This window comes from Orbicella faveolata, unplaced genomic scaffold (assembly GCF_042242905.1).
Source record: "Orbicella faveolata isolate gen_17 unplaced genomic scaffold, um_ofav_v1 contig_35, whole genome shotgun sequence".
Lineage (NCBI taxonomy): Eukaryota > Metazoa > Cnidaria > Anthozoa > Scleractinia > Merulinidae > Orbicella > Orbicella faveolata.
The window spans coordinates 27,841,130-27,849,591 of NW_028301564.1; the positions used below are offsets into that span (position 1 = coordinate 27,841,130).

At 42.4% G+C, this 8,462-nt stretch overlaps 1 pseudogene; it reads left to right on the plus strand.

The window, feature by feature from the left end:
• Positions 1-3,012: 3,012 nt before the first annotated feature.
• Positions 3,013-8,222, plus strand: LOC110046552 (ATP-binding cassette sub-family C member 4-like; annotated as a pseudogene).
• Positions 8,223-8,462: the final 240 nt, after the last annotated feature.

An 8,462-nucleotide genomic window follows, 5' to 3' on the forward strand; every position in this document is an offset into this window, starting at 1 on the left:
CTTATACCCTTAAAGGCACTCTTTTTACATGCTCATAACCGGCCCGTATTATGTATAATTGGCAAAAAAGGAGAATCTTCTTATTATTTTGAATTTGAATTCTTTACCCTGTTATACTGACCTAAAGCCTGAAAAAGGTATCCCTTTCGGGGGGAACCTCCCCGTATAGGCGATTACAGGGAGTACCCCAGGGGGTGCACGTTCTATGTAACAACCTCCCAAGCATACCAGGCCACTCTTGATGCTAGAGTTTAAAATGTTGTAAAAAAATGTAAATGTAAATGCAAATTTAATGTCAAACACAGGCTCATGATAACGTGCCTGACAATAATCCAGATCGAATTGGAATTTAGAAATGCTGGTTTTTGAGGAGAGAGGAAAACCGGATAGACTACGGGTAGTCACTCTTTCGCTTAGTCCGTCGTGCGTGACGCGAAAGAAAACCGCGAGAAAAAAATGGCCGCGCGAAATCCTGGGGGCGAGGAGTGCGCGAAAGGAGGGACTGACAAGCTTTTCGGGGACAATGTATTTATCTGAAAACTTTCTAATAGCCTCGCTGTCCTCACTGACTAGTTCACTTTCCTCAAACAATCGCTTGATCTGAGCAAGTTGCTCCATCTGACCTCATGAAATCCTCGCATTCACCACAAGCGCATTTCCCTCTTTCTATTCCTCGCACATCCTTGCCCATTTTCAAGTTTTCACCGTGCAATCACACGCCACGCAATTAACTGCTTTGTGCACAGACGCGGTTATGTAAGTAACTCATCCGGTTAGTTATTTTCACTTCCGGTTATTTTTGTCTTGGAGGAGGTGGGGTGGGGGAGGGTCAGATGTTTTTGTGTAGGTATTTGTGAAGGGTCATGCATCAAACCATTCTGGGAAGTGGGAGGGCCACGACGTTTTCCGCAAAAAATTTCTAAAATACCCCGACCCACCCCTCCCCCCCCCACCACCCCCCAATAAAAAACGTACCTTCCCTAATATCAATTAAGGAATGATGATGTTTAGCGTCAAAGCCACTCTTGAAAACCTTTCTTAATTTTTGGAGGCATTTCTGTTTCATTTTGCGCGCCCGATTGATTAATTGAGTAACCTGTTACAGCATTGTTTCAGATTTCAAGTTTTAGACTAGACAGGTATATTTAACAAGTTCATAACACCAGTCTATCATGTTCATTATTCAGTATAATGAAAATATGAGTGTGGTTGTATATAAAATGGACAATTATTACATGGCTAGTTCAGCTGGTTAGAAGCCTCAACAGTCTCAATCAGCTAACTGTGGGACGTTATTATTTGGTTAGAAGAGTCTCTGATTTCAAGGACAAGAAATAATTTTCTCGCCTAGTTTCCCATTTATTCTGGGATTTTAATAGGGGTTTGTGATGTGCTGATCATTCGAATTGAACAGTCAGATGGCGCCCGGCCAGACTACGAGTAGTCCCTCTCTCGCTTACTAAGTAAGTGTGTAAGTGCTTTATTTAGACACATTTCACCAGTGAACCTGGGGCTCGTTTAAATGTGAACGTGTATGCTAAAATTAAAATGTAAAATTTAAATATATTATCTATTCAATAAAAGTACAAAACTAGATTATAAAATTTAAAATTTAAAAACTAGACTATAAAATTTAAAAACTAGACTATAAAAATTTAAATACATAAACTAATCAATACAAAGATTACAGCAACAATTGGCCTCGGTAGTCAGGCTAACCGTCATTGTTCAGTAAATTATTAAAAATTCTAAGAGAGGACGCTCCTCTTATATTGTCAGGTAGGTTGTTCCATAAACGTGAAGTTATGTAATGATAAGATTTATGCAAATACTTTGATTTAAAGGTAGGCTGATTAAGCTTACAATAGCCTCTTAGGTCATAATTGCTAGAACGCAAGGAGAACAATTCCTTGATGTAGTTTAGACTACGAGTAGTCCCTCTCGCTTAGTCCGTCGTGCGTGACGCGAAAGAAAACCGCGAGAAAAAAATGGCAGCGCGAAATCCTGGAGGCGAGGAGCGCGCGAAAGGAGGGACTACCGTCTAAGCCCAAGAGTTTGAATTATGCGTTGCTCTCACAACGCAAAAATATGATTGGCTTATGTTAGGAGCGTTGACAATGTGTTGTCAACATTCGAGATACCTGTGACGTCTTGCAGGAATGTTTTGGAACCGGAGCAAATCGAAGCGTTGGAATCGAGCTTCGCAAGCCGTGATGTTCTTGCGAATCTGCCAACAGGCTGTGGAAAGATTTAAATTTATCCAGTGTTTTGTTTGGCAGAGCTTTCTGCCTCCAACCCGACTGGGAGCGTGTTAGTGATTTTGCCGTTCAACAGCATCGTCTGTTAAAGTCAGCGACTATAAATTCACTGAGCTTGGCCTTTTTCTGCCGTCCATTTGAAAGATTGACCCGGCCTCTCACTTGAAACCGGACATTCACCTGAAATTTTCCGCTGCTATCGGCAAACATTTCACCGCAGTTGGATGATCTCCTATGTATAATGTATAATGTATAATGTAAATTCTCGGTTGAAACTCTGTTGAAATTTTCGCAATAACTTTTAGACGCAGTGAAAATCGTTACAAGAGGCCTCTTTCGCCGTCTTCTTTTTAAAACTTCTTTGGCAGTTTCGCTGAACGAACACTGAACGAAGATATACTTCTCACGGCATATGTTTTTGCCTGGCTACTTGAAGAGTAGAGTAGAGCAATTTTATTCAGATCTCCTGGGGCTATTGATAACAGGCGATATAAAGAGGACGTCAAGATGAGAAATCCTACACCGAAAAATCACTCGGCCGTGAAAGGGCAAACTCTTGGGCTTAGGCGGTAGTCCCTCCTTTCGCGCGCTCCTAGCCCCCAGGATTTCGCGCGGCCATTTTTTTCTCGCGAATTTCTTTCGCGTCACGCACGACGGACTAAGCGAAAGAGGGACTACTCGTAGTCTAGATGTAGTTTGGCCCCGTAATAAATAAAGATTTATAAAGAAGGATAAGGGCTTGCATGTATCTGCGATGCTGCAGGGACTTGATGTTTACTATATTAAGTAGATCCCCATATGGAGTTGACTAGGGCAGATTCATTAGAGTTCTGATAGCAAACTGATTAGTAAATTCTAGCTTGTTAGAAAGTCCGTCTAGCGAGAACGTAAATAAACCGCGAGGAAAAATTGAGCATAGCCCTCTATTAACTATGTCCACATCAGAGCCATTATGATCTTTTGTTTCGACATTACTCACGGGACTGGTCGAGAGTGACATAACAGAATCCCGATCAACGACTTGGGTCATTGCAGAAATTGGATTGATGATCATTAAGTGATTACCATAACCTTTCCGCACTTTAATTTTAGCAGGAAAACGCTTCTATGGTTGTATTATCATAGGCGAAGCTTAGAATACTTGTTGATTCAGTTTTATTTATGTACAATTGCAATAGTTAATTTTTCATCGGCTGTTAGGGTTTTCAACAGTACCTTAACCAAATCAAATAGTGAAGAAAGAAAACTGAATATTGAGGAAAACGGTGCTGATCACAATGAGGTGGAAGATATTGACGAGTCATTCGCTTTGTGTGTATCCAATTTGACGTATAAGCAAACTAATCGAGATGACGAATTTATCCTGAACGATATCCAATTTACTGCATCACCAACAAGTTTGACCGTCATCACTGGACCAGTGGGCAGAGAAAAATCTACTCTTCTCTCAGCAATCACTGGCGAGGTCTCGGATACAAGCGGAGCAATTAGCTGTCGAGGCTCTCTTGTTTACGTGCCTCAAGTAGCTTGGATCTTCTCCGGAACTATACGAGAGAACATTTTGTTTGGTCCTCCATACGATGAACACAAGTACGCCAGAACAATCAAAGCATGCGCCCTCAACGAAGACATCAAACAGTTTCCCGGCGGCGACCAAACTATTGGTGGAGAGCGCGGTGCAGTTTTCAGTGTTTGAGTGGAGGTCATCAGGCGAGAGTCAACTCAGCACGCGAAGTCTACGCTGATGGAGGCATTCACCTGTTGGACGACCCTCTGAATGCTGTGGACGTAAAAGTTGGAAAACGCATCTTTGAAAGGTGCATCAAAGAGCTACTGGGCGATAAAACTCGAGTATTAACCTCCCATCAGGAACAGCAAATGAAAGAAGCCGACGAAGTGATTGTCCTGTACAAAGGTTACGTACTGGGGAAAGGAAGTTTTACTGAGCTACAAAGCAACGGTATTCTCAGTACAACTGCTGATCCACTGTATAAGAAAGTGATGCAGGAAAACGAGTCGAAGAACAGCGTAGAGGAGGAAGACGAAGAAGAACGGAAAATCTCTGAGAACGGTGGTAGAATGGTTCCTTTGGCCAGTGAAGCCAATATCGGACGAAGATCGCACAACTGGAGTGGTGTCATCTAAGCTTTACTGGGACTACTTAAGAAGCGGGCTACATCCATTGGCAATCTTGGGAATAGTTTGTTTATGCCTTGTTACTTAAGTCTCAATAAGTCCACCCTGAAACGGTACATTTTTGTCACTTGTCAAAGACAAGTGTTCCACAGTTGTTTAGCAAGGTTTCTTGTGAAGGAACAATACAATTCCGGTCCCTAAATCATTTTAAGGAGCAAAAACGTGGCGTGAAATGTGGTTGCATTTCTTTGATTTCTCAGGTTAATTTGAGGTGATTAAAATAAAGTGATGACCCTTGACCGAAACAAAATAAGAACTTCAAGAACCAATTCTTTGCATTCCATTACCAGGTCAAGAGAGGATGAAGAATAAGAGGGTTAATCCCTTTAAAGGCCTTTTTTTCCAAGGTAATCCCTCTCGATTTAGTTTTAGACATGGCAGCCAGTTCTTCGGAAGGTAATCTTTCCTCGAGAAATAAAATTCGTGGTTAGTATCTTCTGTTACCCGCGTGAGAAAAATACACATCGCAAGATTGGCTCTCTCTAGACCTTCCTGAAGTCATCTACGAATAACCTGAAATGGAGCACCTTAGGAATATTAAAGGCCTATAAGTGGCATTAAAAAGTATACTAAGTCTTCATAACTCAGGGGCGTAGCCAGGAATTTTTCAAAGGGGTGGGGGGGAGGGTCACACTTTGTCAAAGTGAGGGTACTTACCAGATTGCTATGTTGACCTCCACCGTTTTCGCCACCTGGTGTAGGTTGTTTGCTTAAAAAAGGCTTACAAAAGGGGGGTTACGGGCATCCCAGGACCAACCCTCCTAGCTACGCCCTTGTAACGTTTTGTCAGAAACATAAAGGCCAGCCTATTTTGTTCAGCTATTATTGTACAATTTGGACCAAACTAGGCGTATCGAGGAATTATTTTAGTCGACCCAAAGGACCTTTTCAGCCAATGGGTCTACATTAGCTTATGAAAATTACACTATTTCGGTATATTGAGTTCAAACAGGTCTTTAAAATTTACGGTATGATCTCCTTACAACGGCCACGAGTCTTTTCATCAAAACCGTGCACCGCCTGTACGTACTCTTAACTGATGGATGTCTGATTACAACAACCATCTCTCTACTAAACGACCTTGTCTCGTTTTTCCTCAGCAATGATAGTTTCTCCTGACGTGTGAGTTTCGATATTGACGAGGCAACTCCCGAATGATCAGAAAGACCGAAGAAATCTAACAATCTATGGTTATCTCGTTGGTGCATCTTTTGTGCTTGCTTTCGTGCGAGCTCATGGATTTCTTTTGGCTTCTCTGAGATGTTCTGAAAGACTTCATGATAAAATGGTTGTGGCCGTTCTACAAGCTCCGGTTCATTTCTTTGATTCTAATCCTGTGGGAAGAATCATGAATCGCTTCTCAAAAGACGTAGGCTGCATGGATGAGGTGCTACCCAACACGTTCTTGAGGTCACTTCAGTTAGTTCCTCTGATTTTCACATCCATTCTTGTACCCATTGTCATAAATCCTTGGACACTGTTTGTTGTGGTTCCTCTGGCAGTGTTGGTAACGTACATCTCAAAGTATTACTTGACGACGTCCAGAGAGCTGAAAAGGATGGAGTCGACCTGTCGAAGTCCAGTGTTCTCTCACTTTTCTGAGACCCTGAATGGACTGGACACGATTCGGACAAGAGGAAGACAAAGAGCTTTTGTGGATCAGTTTCACAGGTATAATCGTGATAATCAATTCGGTAATATTAAGTTTATTTTAATCTGGTAATCCTCTTCGCACCTTTCTTTATTTAAGAGTGTAAATAATTGCGTACAGTCGAATTGTTGTCAAAACCTGCCAAAACGCTGGTAAAGGAAAGGGGGAAATCGGGCCAGTATCAGCTCATCTATGGTTCCTAGTCGCCTTTTGCTAGAAAACTACTGAGCACGGTATTTCTCCTGACTCCAGGAGTCACAACGGAATTGTTCTTTGAAATATCTGTCCCGCAGCCGATTTTTTGTTGGCTGGGAACCTCAGATGCTACCCCTCTATCTTTACCGCGGTAATTGATTGTGCCTGTTGCTTCGTGGCTTAATGGACCCAGATGAGTTCTGAGAACCAGGCTCGTTTTTTTTTCCCTGAAGCTCCTCCGATCCCCGATATTAGATATTATGGTTTTAATTTCTAACTGTTCCTCCCTGTAGATATCTGGATGTTTACAATCAGTCTTATATCATGGTGATGGCAAGTGGAAGATGGCTGGGTGTGCACGTGGATCTCCTCGCGTCCCCATTAATCGGCTTAGTGGCTATAGCGGCAGTTTTAATATCTCAAGATGCTGGTAGGTATCCAATCATACATAAATAATTCTGTTTCTCTGGCACCCGGAACGACGCTTTACTAATCGTAGTGTCTGCTACTATCAAGACAATGTTGCCTAAGGCCAGTAGTCTTAATACCATGACAAGGATAACCTCCCTCCCCCCCCCCCCGCCCCTATCCTTCACGCCCCCTCCCTTGATGACCGTGCGTGGAGCTTCTTCCGGGCTTCGTTTGACACTGCTGGTTCAGAGTCCGATACTTGTTAACATTTTATATTTATCCGCTTCATTCATTTGAACTTTTAATCTAATGTTAAGATTATCCAGACGCAAAGTTACTGAGCTCCGATAACATTAAGTGCCCCTTTACGATGACTGCATGAGTAAAGATTTGTACTTGAGTTTTATTTCAGTCTTGTACCGGCATCAATGAGTTCTTGTAGTTCTCTGAGTTAGAAATCTGTTTTGAAACAGCGACTTTCTGCAGTTAGTTTACGCAAAAAGCTTTCTGAAACGGTACATTAACAAATAAACAAACGCTTTGTTTTCTCTTCAACCAGCTTTTGCCGGACTTGCTCTTGTTTACGTTACTCAGATTATGGAACTGACCCAATACACGGTGAAGAAAACATCAGATGTCGAGAATTACATGACGTCCGTTGAAAGAGTTATGACGTACACCAAACTGGACTCTGAGCCTGGATACCATGTGTCGCAACTTCCCCCTGAACACTGGCCTAGCGAAGGAAATATCACCCTCCGAGACGTATCAATGACCTACTATCCGGGAGGACCTCAAGTGCTGAAGAAAATCAATCTTAACATCAAAGGAGGAGCAAAGACTGGCGTTGCAGGCCGCACGGGAGTTGGGAAGTCGTCCTTTGTAGCAGCTCTTATGCGCATGCCAGATGCCCATGGAGACATCGTTATCGATAAGATTCATATAAGGGATCTCAACTTGCAAGAGGCTCGGCGGTACATATCCGTTCTCGGCCAAAGTCCTGTCCTTTTCAGTGGATCGCTAAGAAGAAACCTCGATGTTCTAGGACAATTTGATGAAGCAGATCTCTGGCAAGCTTTGGAGGATGTGCAGCTGAAAGAGTTGGTGGGAACTCTCGGGGGACAGCTTGATCACGAATTGTTGGAACATGGCGCAAATGTCAGTGTAGGAGAACGACAGCTCATCTGTTTGGCTCGTGTGCTGTTGCAACAAAACAAGATCGTCATCTTAGATGAGCCCACTGCACACGTGGATCCAGACACGGAGCAAACAATTTGGAATGTAGTGCGTGAGAAACTGAAGAAATCCACAGTTATTACTAAGCTATAGCTCATCATTTGAACACCATTAGAGACTGTGACATGATAGTGGTTTTACAAAATGGCCAGGTTGAAGAATTTGGCAGGTTTGATACACTAATGAATAGGGAAGGAAGTGCCTTAAGTAAAATGGCTCGAGGTGCAGATACCTGAGTTACAGACAGTTTCAGCTTTTTCGGTCATGAAACCAGCTTGAAATTGCTTATCCTAGATGACTGTTAAAACGCCTCCATTAAGGTGTCTCAAAACAGTTTCCAGCTCTTAGATTGTGATGGGTCATTATAACCACTCTTCATCACTTGATGCTACAATCATGGTATCAAACATTTGCCCAAATAGGTTACCATAGCAACAGTATGACCTGCTAAAAACACCCTTCATTACAGCTTTAGGGGCTTATAATTCAAAAACGGCATTAAATTTTAACAAGCA